This window comes from Eucalyptus grandis, chromosome 5, assembly GCF_016545825.1.
Source record: "Eucalyptus grandis isolate ANBG69807.140 chromosome 5, ASM1654582v1, whole genome shotgun sequence".
Lineage (NCBI taxonomy): Eukaryota > Viridiplantae > Streptophyta > Magnoliopsida > Myrtales > Myrtaceae > Eucalyptus > Eucalyptus grandis.
In genome coordinates this window covers 26,137,169-26,156,571 of record NC_052616.1, presented here as the reverse complement: position 1 = coordinate 26,156,571, position 19,403 = coordinate 26,137,169, and the positions used below count along the sequence as shown (strand labels likewise).

The 19,403-nt window shown below is 37.5% G+C and overlaps 2 long non-coding RNA genes and 1 pseudogene across 3 annotated transcripts; 1 reads left to right on the top strand and 2 right to left on the bottom strand.

Moving 5' to 3' along the window:
* The first annotated feature begins 215 nt into the window (after positions 1-215).
* On the top strand, positions 216-2,290 carry LOC120293783 (annotated as a pseudogene).
* An 11,858-nt stretch (positions 2,291-14,148) lies between these two features.
* Positions 14,149-15,448, bottom strand: LOC120293097. The gene is made up of 3 exons (XR_005550766.1): positions 15,373-15,448; positions 15,168-15,261; positions 14,149-15,075 (listed from the first exon to the last, which is right to left on the bottom strand). It is a non-coding gene; the product is annotated as an uncharacterized LOC120293097 (long non-coding RNA).
* A 1,082-nt stretch (positions 15,449-16,530) lies between these two features.
* Positions 16,531-18,211, bottom strand: LOC104429789. Of its 2 annotated transcripts, none has more exons than XR_005550969.1 (4): positions 18,159-18,211; positions 17,428-17,509; positions 17,282-17,345; positions 16,531-16,586 (listed from the first exon to the last, which is right to left on the bottom strand). It is a non-coding gene; the product is annotated as an uncharacterized LOC104429789 (long non-coding RNA). The 2 variants fall into 2 exon arrangements; XR_005550968.1 differs by having other exon boundaries at positions 16,541-16,586; positions 17,282-17,328; positions 18,159-18,203.
* Between the last annotated feature and the right edge of the window lie 1,192 nt (positions 18,212-19,403).

The following is a 19,403-nucleotide window of genomic DNA, read 5'->3' as shown; positions in this document are numbered from 1 at the left end:
GGGTGGTATCTCTATTTATAAGGTATAACGGATCAGTGTAAAGTATACTCAATTCTCTATTCTCATGGTATCAAAGCATAGAGGTCCTTATTTCAAATCTTTCCAATCCCATTTTTCTTAGCCCCACTTTTTTAACCCCCATTTCTTCGTCTTTATCGGATAGAAACACAGAGTAAGTCTTGGAGAAGATACAACAGAAGTCATGAATTACAGTAATGATCTTTCTCATCAAAAACAAGCCGAAGCCGAAGGCCGTGATCGTAGGAGGAAGCATAGCAGGTGTGTCATGTGCGCATGCGCTCATTCTGGCGGGTGGGACGTTGTGGTCATAGAGAAATCGTGCAGGCCTCCGAAAGGAAACCCCACTGGCGCAGGACTCGCGTTTGATCCGCTCTCAGGAGCTCATCGGGTCCTGACTGGACGCCCTGAACTCCTCCATGACATCACCTCTCCCTCTCGCTATTGATCTTGTAAGGGAAACTTCATATAACAAACTCACTCTACTCCCAAGTCTTCCTAAGGTTTGAATTATGATATGCACTGAAGTTAAGATCGCAGCTACTAAAGAATTGGTGCGGAATATGTCTTTCTTCTTGCACCTTGATTGTCAAGTTCTTGCTTTGCTCGACACTGAGAGGAGATGTTAAGCTCTTCCAGGAGATATGGTCCTTTTCCTTTTCTGTAGTTGAACATATAGAAATTGATCTTGCTTTCTATGTGGCACTAAAATTGTATCCTGGTTCTCACCAAACTTGTTATGCGCCCATTTATACTAGAAACCAAGCAATCAATGATGAGAAATCCATGAAGATACTAGCAAGAGATGAGAATTTCAATCATAGAGCAGCACATTGGTCCAGTCTGCATCACCACCTGTTCTCTGCATTGCCACCAGAAATATTCCTGTGGGGCCATCTTTTCCTCTCTTTTTATTTCCAAGGATAAGCGACCGGTCAAAATCAGGGCCCAAGTTCTCGACACCGAAGAAACTGTGGAAGTAGACGGAGATTTGCTCGTCGCTGCAGATGGATGCAACTCTCTGATTCGCAAGAACTATTTTCCTGACGTCAAACTAAGGTTGTTACTTCTTTGCCCAAATTGTTATGCACGAATCCCTAACTTACCCCTTTGTTATCTTTCATGATTATGTCAATATAATAGGTATTCAGGCTACTGCAGGCTGGAGAGGAGTTCTTGATTATTCGGGGATTGGAAGATTCCAAAACCATCAAGAACGTTAGGAGGCATATCCGGAGCTCGGAAAATGCTTGTACATCGACTTGACGCCCGGAAATCATACTGTTTTTTTTGAGATCCCAAACAAAGGCTGAACTGGACATGGTGTTTGAACCAACCTGAGCCTCACTTAAAGGTAATTGTCACCCATCTTGCTCCTCCTCGACTGTACGACAGTAATAGCAGTTGCTGATGTACTGAAAGACCCAAATAATTACGACAGACATTTCCAATAATTTTCCTGTTTATTCATGAGATTTATTTGCAGAGCTACACAAGCATATCTCATAGAAGGTCTTAGTCTATACATATATATATAGGTATCTGTATACATGCATCCTTTCTGTAAGTCCCTTGCGTCATGCGGTATCTCTCATATTCTGTCTGCTATTGACACATACAGGGCAATTCGGTTACTATGAAAGTAAGTGATGAAATGATTCAGAAGATGTACCAAGATGCAGAGAAAATTTGGCATCCTACTTTGGTTCAGGTCATGAGAGAAACTAGAGAACCTTTTGTCAATGCCATTTACGACTGTGATCCCTAGAACGGATAGTTTGGGACAACGTGGTACTTATCGGCGACGCAGCACACCCCACAACACCACACAGCTGAGGAGCACAAACATGTCGATTCTAGATGCGGCAGTCCTAGGCCAATGCTTGAGAAGTGGGGGTCGGAAAATCTAATGGCTGCTCTTGAAGAATACCAATCCATTAGGTTACCCATTGCATCCAAGCAAGTCTTGCATGCCCGGCGAGTCGGGAGGATAAAACAAGGCCTTGAACTTCCTGACTGCAAATCTTTCAATCCTAACACAGCCAATTGGGAGGAATGCAAGATGCTTCTACAGAGAGCCGTGCCCTTCTTCGGGCATAACCCTTTGCTTCTAATAGAGCTGATCAAGCAATCTTTTCGGTCGGCAAATGCTGATCATCTCGTGTTTGTTGCCATTCTGGGCATGTCAATGTCGATTTCAGACAAGTTACAGGTTATTTGTAGCTCTAGCTGGATAAAGCAAGAGACGCATTTCTTAAGTAATTTCACTTAAACCAGTATCATTACCAATGATAGTGACACTCACCTTAGATTTGTGTTAAAGAGGGTAGAGATCATTTCAATTACTGAAGCACTTAGATTAAGCCAACTGATGCATGTAATTTACCTATTTCTTGTTACAACAGTAATAGTCCTTGTACAGCAACAGAAAACTTGTTCCTCACCCTCACAAATTAGTCAACTTGATCTATGAATGACAAAAATATTCTCGATCTATCATTGCGTTTGTGCATGTATGCATTCACATGTCTAGAAATATGAATGCTGGTGATTACTTATTGAAAAGGAAAAGAAAGCTTCTAATGAAGCACCTTTAGATAACCGAAAAGAATATCTCAGAATCCGCACTTCGACCAAAACATTTCTCTACTTATAATACAACAAACAAGTTGAACTTATGGTTCATCATTCTACACTAAAGTAACGTGGGACGAATCAGTCAAAATGCTTGCATGATGAGAATCATAAATAATTTTTGTGTTTGATTTTTGAAACTATCTCACTAGTTTTCACAAATGTCATGGTCATAATATAAGACCATTGCATATTCTCAATTATTCCAGGCCAAAACTGCCAAATGTTCGGATAGATGTCACCTTAGCTTTGTGTTAAGAGAACTAAGAATCATTTTATCCACTAAAGCATTTAGACTACGCCAACTGATGCATGTAATTTACATGTTTCTTGTTTCAGCAACAATAGTCTTTGTATAGCAATAGAAAACTTGTTCCTCACCCTCATAAATTAGTCAAGTTGATCTATAAATAACAAAATATTCCTAATTTATCACTACATCAAAGCTAGTCATGTATGCATTCACATGTCGAGAAGTACCGTTCACGCCCCTGAATTCGAGCGCGTGTCTATCCCTTGGTAGACGATAAAATTTGCGACTTCCCGGATGAGTTACCGACCTTTCATTTTATCGCACAAGGAAACAAATAATAAAAATCCCCTGACAGTAACTATCTCGGATAGAAAAGTAGGACAACAATTTCACAAACAAACATGCTTTTTATAAACTAATTGAGTTATATACAAAGGTCAGCAACCAAAAAGTCTACAAAAGACGATTCTCCAAAAAGCAGCCATTCCTAATCGACCTACACTTTAGGTCACCTTAGACGACTCCAAGTCCTCCATTCTACAGCCTTGAAAAATTTAAGCCCACGACGGAGTGAGATATAAATCTCAGCAAGTTCTCGCTCCCCCGATTAGGAGGGTGATATACCTAGAAACGCCCTAACCACACAATCACACCACCATGTGGACTTACCATCTCGCATCCACCTTGAGGTCGTCGCACAATTCATATCATAAACAGCCATAAAGACATGAGCAACAATTAAGCTCATCAATAGGAACGCCATACTAATTATAACAAAGCACAAGGGTCCTGATTATAGCCAAAATTGCTGCGGACATGCCTTATACCGTGCCACACAATTTTATCCCATAATCCGACGCGTTCAACCCAATTAATCATGCGTTCCTAGTTTTGGTCTTGGCATATAGCACCGACTACTGCTCACTTCAGCGGTCTTCTAGCATACTAAGCTTCGTCTCATACCATTGAGTACGGCTACATCTTTCCTAGACGGCTTTCCAAGGGAGCACATGTCCAGAACTCCAATGCGACCGGCTTCCCGTTGTCTAAGAGCGTCCCATATAAGGGTTACCGTCTGCGAACAACAAGACGGTTCTCTTAACCAACACACGATCACTCAATTATGGGCTCTGTCAAGACCAGGCATTGCACTCAAATATCTCCATTAGAATGATGAACCTTACCTTATTTTATTTTTTTTTTGATACCTGTAGAACCTCCATGTGCCGCGTTTGCGGAAAGTAAACCTGGGAGGAGCAAAAGAGTCACCACCACCCTTTCGTCGCCCGCAAGTCGTGGGTTCCTTTCCAACAAGGTAGACAATGTAGATTCGAACCTGCATCTCTCCCAAAAGGAAACCGAAGCTCAACCACTACGCCGTCACCACGTGGTGGTTCTTACCTATTTTATTCGTATTAGAAATACACACAAAATAGTCGTGCAATGGTACACTGCCGATCAAATCGTAAAATACCGATATTTTCCAATTTAAAATCCCACTATTTTATATAAGATATGTAAAATTATTTTCGGTATTAAAATCCGATACCTGGGTATTTTCCGAATAAATAACGAAATTCACAAATTTTAGAATTAAATACTAAAATTCCAATCGGACTCGATTTGTACAATTTAACATTTAACCGTAGAAATTAACCACACTATTAAAAATCAGCACGAAATTCGGACACCGGATATCCTGCTCTAATTTTCGAAAAATATTTAATAATTAAATAATTACTAAAATTAATTAAATTAATTAATTTAGATACCGAAAAATACTAAACAAGGATGTAATCGCTAAATTAAATACCAAAATGGGCACGAAATTTCCGAACCCGTCTTAGATAAATAACACATCCTATGTAGGCCTTAATTAATCTAATCTAACCACATAATATGCATAATTAACTAATTAAATCACTAATCTAATTTAACTAACCACCCAATCCCTAATTAATTTAAACTAAACATCCCTAAATGTCGCCAATACCTACTAAGAAGTTAATAGCTACATAACCACGCGAAAAACCGGTTCACCACGCGCGCCGAAATCCGAATCCATGCCATTAACAGACACTGACGCCTCAAAAAGGCCTTGTAAGTCCACAGCAAGTGCTGGGCTTGGTCTGCGGGTCGGCTTGGCTTAGTGGGCTGAAGTTCACGGCTGCAGCGGCTGAACTTGTGGGCTTCAAATGGGCTTGACCAAGACTAAAGATGGGCTGGAATTCATGTGGCTGAACGCACGGGCCGTGAAATTCGCTGGTGTGGCTTCGAACGGGCTGAAGCTTGCTTCGGGCGAGATGGCTGGCAGCGGCAAAAGCAGAAACTGTTTCGGTGGCAGAGGTGGATCGGTGGAGTTGCTTCGCTGGCGTGTGCTGCTTCGGTCGATTGATGCTAGACGAGTGGAGATTTGCGGTCAACGTTGGGGAGAGCTTCACCGGTTTTGTTGACTCGGTGGGCTGCTGGAATGCTGGGGTGAAACCGCAGCGAGAGAGGAAGTGGAGATAGGATTGATGGGGAGCAGACGGGTGGTAGCAGCCTCAGAGGGGAGGAAGGGAGGTGGCCAGCTGGTGGAGGCGTTGGCAGAGATGAAGAAATCGAAGGAAACCGAGGCAAAGGAGGATCGGTGGCGCTGCAGGGTTGACTGAACGGAGATGCGGACCACGGTGGGGCAGCTTCGGACGAATGGCAGAGGGAAATTCGGTGGATGAAGATGGTGCGGCAGGCGTGAGAGAGAGAGAGAGAGAGAAACAACGATGAGAGTGCTGCCTCGAAGGAACAAACGAAAGGGATAAAAAGCCAAAATGAAAGTGAAGCAAGTAAGTCGGCAGCAAGGAGGAAGCGGCTGGATGCGCGAAGAGGATGGGAACGGTTCAGCGTGCTCGGCAAGCTTGGGCAAGAAAATGGAAGGTCTACAACAATATCCCTCCATTGATTGCATGTCCCCTATTTCTTTCTAGAATAAATTTTTACCAAATAATCATTTTTTGATGCTAAAAATCCAGGCCTCTACAAGCTCTGAATTTCATCAATTGAGCTTCACCTCCATGAATTTTTCCAATTAGATGTCCAATTTCGTGTAGAAAAATCTCATACAAATTTCTGCAATCCCCATCGCCAAATAGCTTTCTTGGCAGGAGGCCAAAATTCCCTTCAAATGAGCCCATCCGAATTGCTAATTTCCAAAACGTCCGAATTATTTTCCGTAAAAATCTGGAATCGCCAAAATTTTTCGGATTAAGCTTCCACATTCCTAAATGAATCAGGACACGATGTAACTTCAATTTCGAAATCGGCTTAAATTTTAATTTCAATCTGACGATTTTAGCTGATTTAGTTCTATCGGGTAGCTTTTATGAATTTTTAGTGACGGGACCGCGGGCCGATCGTTTTCAAGCCACATTGCACATCTTCACTCATTGGTAACTCTCGATCGTCGTGAAAATCTTGGAGATTTCAAATACGGGACACATGGTACAAAATGACAAAAATCATCTTAGTGTCGTCTCGACAAAAATTTTGCAATCGTGGAATCACCCACATACTAATCACATATCTTTATCGAATCGATTTATCTCCTGCCCGATCATTTTGACGGTCCCGTAATGACCCTTGCAGATCAATACGGCTGAATAGTCGATTCCTAGTCGACTTCTCAAGTCCATTGGCGTTAAAATACCTTAGTGGCTTTCCCGATAGCCTAGTAATCTCATGAGTGATCAACTTCGTAGAATAGCGCTATAGGCGCCAATGAAAAAGCCCGATTTATTTAATTGAAAACAAAATTTGAAAATTCATATTGCCACGAGTAAGAATGCTAGTGTTTACGCATCGAAAAGAAAAAGAAAGTTTTTAACATGGTATCTTTAGACAAGAGAAGAGAATATCCAAAATCTACAATTCAACCAAACATTTCTTTAATTACATAATATAGCAAATACGTCAAACCTATTGTTCATTCATTTGACATGACTAATGTAATGTGGACAACTAATTCACATCACTCGCATGATGGGTATCACAAATAATTTTTGTGTTTGATTCTGAAATTGCTTGGACAAGTTTTTTGTAGAAGTCATGATCATATTATAAGATTATTGCATAAAATATGTGATTATTGCTGTCTAGCTACAATTTTTAATCACTTCAAGCCAAATTGCCATATGTTCTAACCGATGTCACCTTAGATTTGTGTTAAGAGGGTTAATGATCATTTCATCTATTGAAGCACTTGAATTAGGTCAATCGATGCATGTAATTTACCTTTTTTTTTTTATTACAATAATAGTCATTGTACAGCAGTAGAAAACTTGTTCACCCCTCACAAATTAGTCAACTTGATCTTTGAATAAGAAAATATTCCTAATCTATCACCGCATCCAAGCTAACCATCTATGCATTCATATATCAAGAAATAGCAATGCCAAGGCTTACTTATTAAAAAGGAAAAGAAAGTTTCTAACGCCACATCTTTAAATAGCCAAAAAATCCCAAAATCCGCACTTCAACCAAAACATTTTACTAATTACAATATACAACAAAACATGTCGAACTTAAGGTTAATCGTTCTACATGGTTAATGTAATGTGGACGACCAATCACAGTGCTCGTGGGATGGGTATCATAAATAATTTTTATGTTTGATATTTGAAACAATCTCGACTAGTTTTAATAGATGTCATGACCCCTATTATAAAGTTATCTGCACACAATATCCCGTTGTTGCTATCCAACTATGATTCTCCACCATTCTAGGCCAAACTGCCATATGCTTCACCAATGTCACCTGGATTTTTCTGGGGAGAGTTAAGATCAATTATGTACTAAAACCACTTAGATTAGGCTAACTAATACATAATTTGCCCATTTCTTGTTACAGCAACAAAAGTCCTTGCACAACAGCAGAAAACTTGTTCTTTACCCTCACAAATTAGTCAACTTGGTCTATGAATAACAAAATATTCATGATAGATCACTATGTGAAAGCTAACCATATATGCATTCACATATCCGTAAATAGGATTTCCAGTGATTATTGGAAGAGGAAATGAAAGTTTCAAACGAGCACGTTTAGGATAGTCAAAAAGAATATTCTATAATCCACACTTCGACTGAACATTTCCCTAGTACAACAAAAAATGACAAACTTATGGTTCATTGTTTTACGTGGCTAACACAACGCCAACGACCAATCACAGTGCTTGCGTGATGGGTATCATAAATAATTTATGTGTTTGATTTTTGAAACAATGGCAGATGTCATGGCCATGTTATAAGATTACTTTATAAAATATCCAACCGTAGCTATCTAACTATGATTTTCAATCATTTCGAGTCAAACCACCACATGTTCTGACCGATGTCACATTTGATTTGTGTTAAGAGGACATGATCATTTCACCTACGGAAACTCTGTTTAGGCCAACTAATGCATGTAATTTACCAGTTTCTTGTTACAGCAGCAATAGTCTTTGTATGGCATCAGAAAAGTTGTTCCTCACCCTCACAAATTAGTCAACTTGATCTTTGGAATAAAAATATTTTTGATTTATCACTGCGTCAAAGCTAGTCTATATGCATTCACTTGTCAAAAAGAAAATTTCTAACAACGCACCTTTAGATAACCAAAACGAATATCCCAAAATCTGCATTTTGATTGAAATATTTATCACCATTACATAAAGCAAACATGTCGAAATTATAGTTCATTGTTCTACTAGCGAACGTAATGCTGATGACCAATTATAGTGCTCGCGTGATGGGTATCATACATAATTTGTGTGTTTGATTTTTTAAATTTTTGGCTAGTTTTTCTTGCTAAATGTCATGGCCATATTATAATATTACTACATAAAATATCTGGCCGTCACTGTCAAGTTATGGTTCTCAATCATTTTAATAACCGCCACATGTTCCAACGGATGTCACCTTACATTTGTCTCAAGAGGGTTAATGATCATTTCATCTATTGACCACTTGGCTAGCCAACTAATGCATGTAATTTACCTATTTCTGTTACAACAGCAATAGTCCTTATACAAGAGGCAAAACTTGTTCTCTACCCCTCACAAATTAATCAACTTGATCTGTGAATAAGAAAATATTCATAATCTATCACCGTGACAAAAGCTAACCATGTATCCACTCACATAAAAAAATAAGTGATGCCGGTGGTTACTTATTAAAAAGAAAAATAAAATTTCTAACATGGCAATATTAGATAGCCGAAAAAGAATATCCTAAAATCCACACTTTAATTGAAACATTTCTCCAATTACAACAAAGCAAACATGTCAAACTAATAACTCATTGTTCTACATGGCTAATGCAATGCAGACCATCAATCATAGTGCTCGCGTGATGGGTATCATAAATGTTTTATGTGTTTGATTTTTGAAACTATCTGATTAGTTTTGGTAGATGTCATGACCATATTATAAAACTACTACATAATATATCTGGTCAGCTCATCAAGCTGATAGCTATGATTTTAAAAAGTCATTCTGGGCCAAACCACTATATGTTTTGACCAATGTCACCTTAAATTTGTGTTTAGAGAGATAAGGATCATTGCATTCTACCGAAGCACTTGGATTAAGCCAATTGATGCATGAGAATTACTTGTTTTTTTGTTACAATAGCAATAGTCCTTTGTACAGCAGCAAAAAAATTTGTTTCTTACCCTGACAAATTAGTCAACTTGATTTTTGAATAAGAAAAAAATTCCCAATTTATCACTGTGTTAAAGCTAGCTATGTATGCATTCAATATTATTAAGAAATAGGAACGCCTGTGATTACTTATCAAAAGAAAAGAAAGTTTCTAACATGGTACATTTAGATGCCAAAATGAATAGCCAAAATCCACAATTTAATTAAAAACATTTCTTTAATTACAATACAGCAAATACATTGAACCTATCGTTCATTCGTTCGACATGGCTAATGTCATGCGGATGACTAATCATATCACCTGTATGATGGGTATCACAAATAATTTCTGTTTGATTCTTTCAAGTTTGTTTCAAGTTGTCTGACTAGTTTTGGCAGATGTCATAGCCATTATCATAAGACTATTGCATCAAATATTAGGCCGTCATTATCTAACTATGATTATTAGTCATTTACAGTCCAACTGCCCCATGCTTCGATGAATGTCACCTAGATTTGTGTTAAGAGAGTTAAGGGTCATTTTATCTACTAAAAGCACTAAGATTAGGCTAACTAATGTATGTAATTTACCTGTTTCCTGTTACGGCAGCAATAGTCCTTGTATAGTAGTAGATAACTTGTTCACCCTCACAAACTAATCAACTTGATCCATGAATAAGAAAATATTCATGACTCTATCACTCTGTCAAAACTAGTCATGTCTGCAGTCACATATCCAAAGATAAGAATGTTGTGATTACTTATTGAAAAAGAAAAGAAAGTTTCTAATTTAGCACCTTTAAATAACAGTAAAGAATATCCCAACATCTGCACTTTTGACCGAAACATTTATCCAATTATAATATAGCAAACATCTCAAACTTATGCTTCATTGTTTTACATGGCTTACTTAACATAGACGACTAATCATAGTGCTCACATGATGGGTATCATAAATAATTTATGTGTTTGATTTTTGAAATAATTTGACTAGTTTTAATGTCATGCCCATATTATGGACTATTGCATAAAAATATTTGGTCATCGTTGTTAGCAATAATTCTCAATACCCGAGCCAAATTGTCACATGTTCAGATCGATGTCACTTCAGATTTGTGTTAAGAGTGCTAAGGATCATTTTATATACTAAAGCATTTGGATTAGGCCAACTGATATATGTAAGTTACCTGTTTTCTGGATACAGTAGCGATAGTTCTTGTACAGCAGCTGGAAAACTTGTTTTTCATTCTCACAAATTAGTCAACTTGATCTTTGAATTAGAAAATATTCCTGATCTATAACTACATCAAAGCTAGCCATGTCTACATTCACAAATCCAGAAATAGAACGTCAATGATTACTTATTGAAAAGGAAAAGAAAGTTTCTAACATAACACCTTTAGATAGCCGAAAAGAATATCCCAGAATCCGCACCGATCGAAAATTTCTCTAATTACAATAAAGCAAACATGTCGAACTTATAGTTCATTGTTGTTCTACATGGCTAATGTAATGCAAACAGCCAATCATAGTGTTCGCGTGATGGGTATCATAACAATTTATGTATTTGATTTTTGAAAATATCTAACTAATTTTGGTATATGTCATAGTCATATTATAAGACTATTGTATAAAATATCTAGCCGTCATTGTTTATCTATGATTCTCAATCATTCCAGGTCAAAACGCCATATGTTTCGATTGATGTCACCTTAGATTTGTCTTCCATCTACTAAAACACTTAGATTAAGCCAATTGATGTATGTAATTTACCTGTTTCTTATTGCAACAGCAATGGTTATTGTACAACAGTAGAAAGCATGTTCCAAACCCTCACAAATTAGTCAATTTGATCTATGAATAAGAAAAATATTCCCAATCCATCACTGCATCAAAGCTAGCCATGTGCACTCACATATCGACAAATAGGGACGTTGGTGATTATTTATTGAAAAGGAAAATAAAGTTTATAACGTAGCACCTTTAGATAGCTGAAAAGAATATTCTAGATCCACACTTCAATTGAAACATTTTTCTAATTACAATAAAGCAAACATGTCAAACTAATAGTTCATTGTTATACATGGCTAACGCAACACGGACGACCAATAACAGTGCTTGCATGATGGGTATCACAAAAAAAATTTGTGTTTGATTTTTATTCTATTTTGACTAGTTTTGGAAGATGTCATGGCCATTAAAGACTATCCGCCGTCGCATCTTAGCCATGATTCTCAACCAAACTGCCACATGTTCCAACCGATGTCCCCTTAGATTTACCTTAAGAGGATTAAGGATCACTTCATCTACTAAAGCACTTGGATTAAGCTAAATGCAAGTAATTTACCTGTTTTTTGTTACAGCGGCAATAGTCCTTGTATAGCAGGAAAACTTGTCCCTAGGAAGGAAAATAAATTTTCTCAAAAGTTAGCCATAGTATTTTCAAGAAACAGGAATGCCGGTGAAAAGAAAATAAATTTTCCAAAATAGCTGAAAAGAATCACCAAAATGCTAATTTTCAAAAACATTTCTTTAATTAAATACTGCAAACACGCGAACATATCATTCATTTATTCGACATGGCTAATGTAATGTGGACAACTAATCACATCGCTTGCAAGGTGGGTATTGCAAATAATATGCGTTTGATTCTTCAAATTGTCTGACTAGTTTTGGTAAATGTCACGTGTTATATTATAAGACTACTGCATAAAATATTTCCGGCCGTCACTATCTAGCTATAATTCTCAATCATTTCGAGCCAAACCGTCGCATGTTTTCTGGACTAGTGTCACCTTAGATTTGTGTTAAGAAAGTTAATGATCATTTCATCTACTGAAGCACTTGGAACTTGGGCAACTGATGCATATAATTTACCTATTTGTTACGGCAGCAATAGTCATTGTACAACAGTAGAAAAAAATTGTTCCTCTCAAACAAGAAACGTGTAAAGATGCGCATAAAACATATTGTTTCTGTGAAATAACATGAGGATCATATCCTCTCTTTGTGACAAAAGTAAAACCTGCAACCAAATTGATTGTTTCACCGTCTTGGTTTGGTTTCAATAGTTACACCAAATTAGACTGAGTTCACCTCTGAATTAGTTCGAATACATGGTCTCGTTGTATCCACCAGGCTAAGTGAGCCAGGTGCTCACAAGGGATGAGGAATTCAATTTCAGAGTAGCGCACTGACTGACCTCCATGGCCTTTGCAAGGAACTACCACCGAATGTTGTGTTATGGGTCATGTGTTCCTGTCATTCAGCCTATCTGACGACTAGGTTGAAGTCAAAAATCAAAACTAGAGTTCTCAAGACCAATTATACAATTGACAAAACCGGTGACTTGCTTATCGAGCAGATGGGTGTCTGTCTTCCATTCGACAGAGTTTCCTCCCTGACCTTAAACTGAGGTTCTTTCTGAAACCAATGAATTCAGACCCCCCATGCCTTTTTTTATTTTATTTTAAATATCGCAAAAAGACTTGCATTTGAGCTTGTAGTGTGAAATGATAGCAACTGTTTTTGTAGGTATTCAGGTTATTGTGCATGGAGGGGAGTTCTCGATTTTTCAGGACGAGAAAACTCAGAAGCCATTTTGGGGATCAAGAGAGCTTATCTCTGATCTTGGGAAGTGTCTGTACTTCGAGCTGGGTTCTGGACCATCGCCCGTTCTATGAACTCCTGAACAAAAGGCCTAATTGGATTTGGTACATCAATCAGCCTGAGCCTGAACTGAAGGTAAATCTTCTCGTAGAATCCTCACTCTACTTTTTTTCCATTGAATTTTCGGATTTTAGTTAACCACCATTGAATGCTGTTATCTTTATCAGGAAAGAACAAATATTTGCCAAAAATGTTTATCTTTCCTGCAAATTTCCATCAGGTGAAGTAAATATGAGATGTCAAACTTCAAACATGTCACTATGAAACAAGTAGTTCTCTGTGATTTTTGAGTCTTGACAACTATGTGCAGTCCTAATTGTGAAGACTAGTTTCCAGAGGATAGCAATGCAGTTCATAGTAGTAGATCACCTTATCTTGATTACTGCTCCCGCTCAATCCACTTTAGCTCCTTTATAAATACTAATGCATCCAGCTTCTTCAAAGGATTATACAAATACTATCTCCTCAGACCAGAACATTCTTAGTTAAAAATATTTTCAGCCGTAGCACTCTTCATATAGTAGAAAAAACTAATATTTGTTAACACAGATGCATCAGGAAGCATCTAATCAATTGTAGAGTTCTTTACCATCTATTTAGGTGTGGCAAAACCAGATAGGAACAACGGAAAATATCATATTTCTAAAATTTCATACGGGGAAACTCTGTTATCATGAAAGTCAGCAGCGAAATGATCAAGGGAATGCACAGAGAAGCAGAGAAAGTTTAGCTTCCTGAGTTGGCTAGAATAATCGTGCATAGATGCATGCATTGATATCTTGGTCTAGACTGGTCTAGACTCCTTTTATGCAGTCTATTATACAAGTATACTAAAATAAACAGATCAAGAAAGAATCTCAAGAATGTATAATCTACCTCTACTTCGGCATATGTGCTCTTAAGTTTGAGGATGCTCCAGAAAAAGACAATCTGCACTGCCAGTTGCTGTAGCTATCTCCATTGGTGTCCACAATGAAGGATCATAAGTAGAGATCTCTCCTTCAACAGGCTTAAATTCCAAACCAGATGAAAACTCCTTGACAATTTTACTAACAGGAGAGGAATCTGCACCTCCTACGTTGTGTAATGCAGATAAGAATGTGGCGTCATCCTCACAAGAACATCCAACTTGCATGCTTCATTCTTCCGGCTCATGGAGAGACAACTTCTTCAGCTCCTCATCCATTGAGCCATCCATTGTATCCCCAAGTAACTCAACATGTGAGGTTAAAATATTATCCTGTTTGTCATTGACTGGTGGAGATATTATATGCCCTGCAATTTCTGAAAAGCGGTTTCAGCATTGCCAGAAGTAGACTTGTGGCACGACAAGACAAGCGAAGTATCTTTGCATCATTTGAATCTAGAGATTCAACATCTATAGTGACCCCACTAGTACAGTCTTCGCCCATAAAGGAAGATGTCCATAGAACATCTGTGCAATCTTTTGCTTGCAAATTATCTAAATCAGATAGCTCAGTGACACATGAAGAAGCCATCTGAAAAGTACACTTATCTTTGCTTGAATTGACATCATCAAGAGGAAACACAGTTTCCCCAACCAAAGTATTTGAGTTTGGTTCTTTGTCCAAACAAGTATGGAAGGTCATCCATTTTCATTTGCATCATCATCTGCTGGATTGATTTAGTTTGCAGTTGTCACTTGCAGTCTGCCTGTTGGTGCAAGAATTAGCAGAGGATGCTGGGTCACTGTCTGTACACCTATGCTGAGACGGTTCATCCACACTAAGAGAATTTTCCTTGTTGTTATCTAGGTTCCGCTGCTTCTGCTCATCCAAGGTAGAATCTTTTAGCTTATTGTAGTCCACCCAGAACTGAGTTTGACCACTGCAAAATTTCGTGAAGAAGAAACAATGTTTAAATCAGAACCATCGGCAAATTCAAAGTTTCCTCTTACAGCTTTAAAATCTGATCCAAACCTTATGGAGTGTTTTGACTATCTGGTATTATTGGGAGAATTTCTGCAGAGGCTTGACCAGATACTTTATCTCTATCTAGTCCAGACAAACTTAACTGCCAAATCAAATGAAGCACAAATGAATTGAGAGGCACACAGCACTACCACCCACATGCCAACATCATTTCCGAAATAATTGTAAAGGTAATCTAACAAGTAAAACTTACCTTCTGCTTGGATATGAAATTGTACAGAGGACTGTGGTACAGCATAAGGAGAAGATTGTAATGACGTATTAGAAGTTGACTCAGTTGGAGAACAAACTAAATCAGCTTTACTGCATAAAGAACAACAGGAGCATCAGCCCAAGGTCGGGAGACAGCATAAGCCCTGTCGAGAAGAACCCTTACCTGTTGAACAGATGCAAAATATCAACATCAACTACTTTATCTACAGAACACCTAGGTTTATCTAAACATAATACGTTGTATAAAACACTTTTAAATAGAAAAAGATCTCGATCATCTTTACTGAGTCCCAGGGTGTTGAGTAACATAATATGTATTGTCCTGAACCAAAGAGTTTCACATGTAACCTACCATCCCACAGTATGTCCTCTCCTTGAACTCAATGTGGGACTCGTGGAATCGGAATATAAATACTTAAAACTTGTACATAGAACATGGAAATGTGAAGATACAAATATATATCGTTCACTCTTAAAAAGCAATATGCATGCGAATCTAGCTTTTTGGATACTATTAACAATCTTTCTTCAGATGTTCATCATGATTTTTTAGCTTGTAAGCAATTTTGCAATATGATGTAATTTACTTTGAAGTTAATGTCCCCATAGCCACACTCAACACTCATTCCCATGCAACTTGAGTTTGTGTGAACCCAGGACAAATGTTGACCCAAGCTGATATATTTTGAGTCAACTGACTTGAGATTTTTCTGGAGGTCTGCAGTGAAAGCCATGGGTTTAGGAACAGTTTGGTTATTTTTAATTTCCTATTTTGTATAGCGATAAATCTCTTTGATTTTCTCGCAATTGTGAGTGTGTAGTGAATATATAGAGAGTTTTCTGCTCAACTTGTGTATTCCAAATTTTAATGAATTCAACTCATCTATCCCCGGTGAAGGTAAGCAAGCCTTATTAATTATGGGTCATTTCTCTATATCTCTCTTTCCTTCAACCTCCTTTTTTTTTTGGCTGGACATGGAAAAGCCTACCTTGAGAGTACTACAAAAACGCCCAGCTTCCAAATTCAGAAACATAGTTGACAAATAATAGAATACTTATGATAGAATATTATGCTGGATATCCAACCATTAATCATTGGAAGACATCAACTACCTGACCAAGCTTTATTTCTCCTCTTTAGGATTGTAGAGCACGTGAATGTTACAGACCACAATCTTTGTAGAACCTGCTGAACTGTCAATGACACAACCAAATGTAAACACAAAAATGATAAAAGTTATCGTGACTTCTAAATAAAAAGGAATGCAAAGAAACTTGACCACCTGTTCAACAATACACATAATCATCAAAATAGGCACCAGGAAGCAACAGATTCCTATTACAAAGGGTCACTTCAGACTGCAAATTAATCTTGCAGTCGCATCTCAATATCAACTTTTTCCTCTTAAGTTTCAATATTACCATGGAAGTTTTTCTTTTCATTTTAACAGCTTTACAATTATCATGCTAGGAAGAATGTACCACAGCTTTTCAGATGTTAATGAAAGTCATAAAATTATTCTTTTATAGAATTATGCCAAAGGAACAGCCACACTTGGCAAAATATTTCATTGTTCTTGATGTTCAAAAACTGTATCTAACCAGAAATAAAAGCATGACACGGAAATGAGATAGAAGAAAGAAGCAGCAAGCACTTTGGTTGGTTCTGCAATTCTGAAAATGAGACTAAATGGCCTGATTAAGAGGAGAAGAGCAACAAGCTAACTGATTTTTGTATAGCTTTCTCAACTTCTATTACTAGTACTTAACACGAAATGTGTCCATCCTTATTATGTAATTGTATCCTCGTTGCTATGTACTGGTCATTTCTTTGTGTGTCTTTTGTTGTTTGATCGGGGCTTGGAGAGAGAGAGAGATCTTAGTATTACCTGGCTGATTGATGTGCTGTATTTCCAGTCTCATTTTCACTCACTAGCTGTCCATCAAGAAAAACTGGGAGTATGAAATGAGGTCTAAGTAATCACACCGAATGTCCCTGTTCTTTTTATCTCCATTTATATTAGGTTTGATGTACCTCAAGCACGCATATCTGAGCAACATTATACGGGAGCCCCAGCTTGTTGAACTCAATGCATTCTTCCTGAAGCAACTTGAACCTAATAAATAAATATTAGTTCATAACCACATTCTCCAAATTAGTTTGCTATAATCTGGAAAACTGTGTGGAATTTGAAGAGAATATATATATATATATATATATCTCTTACAGAAGATAAAAGAAATTGGCACTGTTGCAAATTAATAAGCTCGTGATCTTATGAATCATGCAAAAAAGAAATTAATATTAGCACACATCTAATATCCATCCATATCCACAATTGATGTAATAGAATATATCAAACACAGAAAAAGTCAATCCTCCAACTATAGGCCACGTGAAGGAAGGAATATAAGCCAATGAAGGAATATAAACTCCCATATTCTTCAATAACAAATTGACAGTGGGCAAAACTGAAGGTACTTCTCATCAAATGAATCATTAACATGGCCTAGACCAGCTAGAGCTAAAGCACTCGTGTAGGCATCATGCTTCTAGCAGATTTAATCATACCATGACCACACACCTTAGCATGCCAAAAGTTCCATGGAAAGGGGAAAGAGAAAGAGAGAGAAAGGAGAAGAGGTATAAAGAAGGGAGGCATAACAAGAAAGCCAAGAAGAAGCTCACTGAAAATTAATGCTCGACAGAGCTAGATCAATCAAAATGAAAATTGTTCACAGTCGTGAAGGGAAAAAGAATTTTACCTTGAAGCACGCCAAAAGATTGCACAGCCATCAATTGGATTTCCAGTCCACATCTACAAGTGACCAAAAAGCAGAGTTATCTCCATTTCCATAAATCATTTATCCTCTGCAACTTGTCCAGAGATATAAGTCATGATTTATGATAAAACTTGAAAAGAATATCTCAAGAAAAGGCTGGATACTCGCATAAAATATCCAATTGGCATAACAACTAGAATTTAATATTATTATCCACATATAACGTTGTTCACGTAATGAAAATAACATCTGATTCAGACATGCATTGACAAGATTCATTTGTCTGGATCTGACTGAAGCCATTCTCAAACCCCAGCTGAGTCAACCATGCATTAGGACATAATTAAGCATCCTTTATCAACTTTTTTCCTCATGCAGTCTGGCTGAGAATCAGAATCAAATTGCAATCTCTTTTCAAGAAATTCTAGTGCATCTTTACTCTATTTAACCTTGATACTGTGTCGCACCTTTTGTATGGGATGAATCGCAGCAAGCTACTAGAATCTGGCCTAAGTTCCAAATCAAGATTGACTGGTTCCATACTTTTCATCCAAACATAAAAATTGAGAAAGGAGAAAACCGGAGAATAAGTAAGATCCTAAAACTAAACATGGATAGCCAGAGTGGCACCTCCACAAAAATAAATCTAATCTTCCAGTGCATAAGACTTCTATGAACAATCGCACAGATCATACCCACTATCTGCTTAACTTCTGTTGAGTATGTCTTGAATTCTCTATGAGCTTGGACCAACGTTAGGTTTGGGAGCAATATAAATATTTTTTTCTCAATTTATTAGCTTAAGAAGTTGAAACAGAAAGAGTCTTTTTCCTTACCAAAAACAGAAAGTCTTTATTTTTGAGCCACTTTTTACAATCCTTGAATTTTCTAGTGGATTTTGCTTCTCCGTTCCTCGTGGTTTTTCCCACAAAGGTTTTTTTTTTTTTTTTCGTTATAGTTTCTGCATCTATCATAACAATCTTGTATCAGAACCAAAGGATTTCTTGATCTTTTGGTTGTAGCTTCTAGTTCAACCACAAAATTTGATATTGAGATGTTTGATGGGTGTGGCAATTTCAGCCTATGGCAAATTCACATGTTGGCTGTTTTTATGCAGAATGGTTTGAAGAAAACTCTATTTGGGAAAGGGAAGAAATCGAACAGCACATCGGATGAAACTTAGGAAGAATTGGATGAAAAGCCCTGTCTTCTATTCAGTTGTGTCTC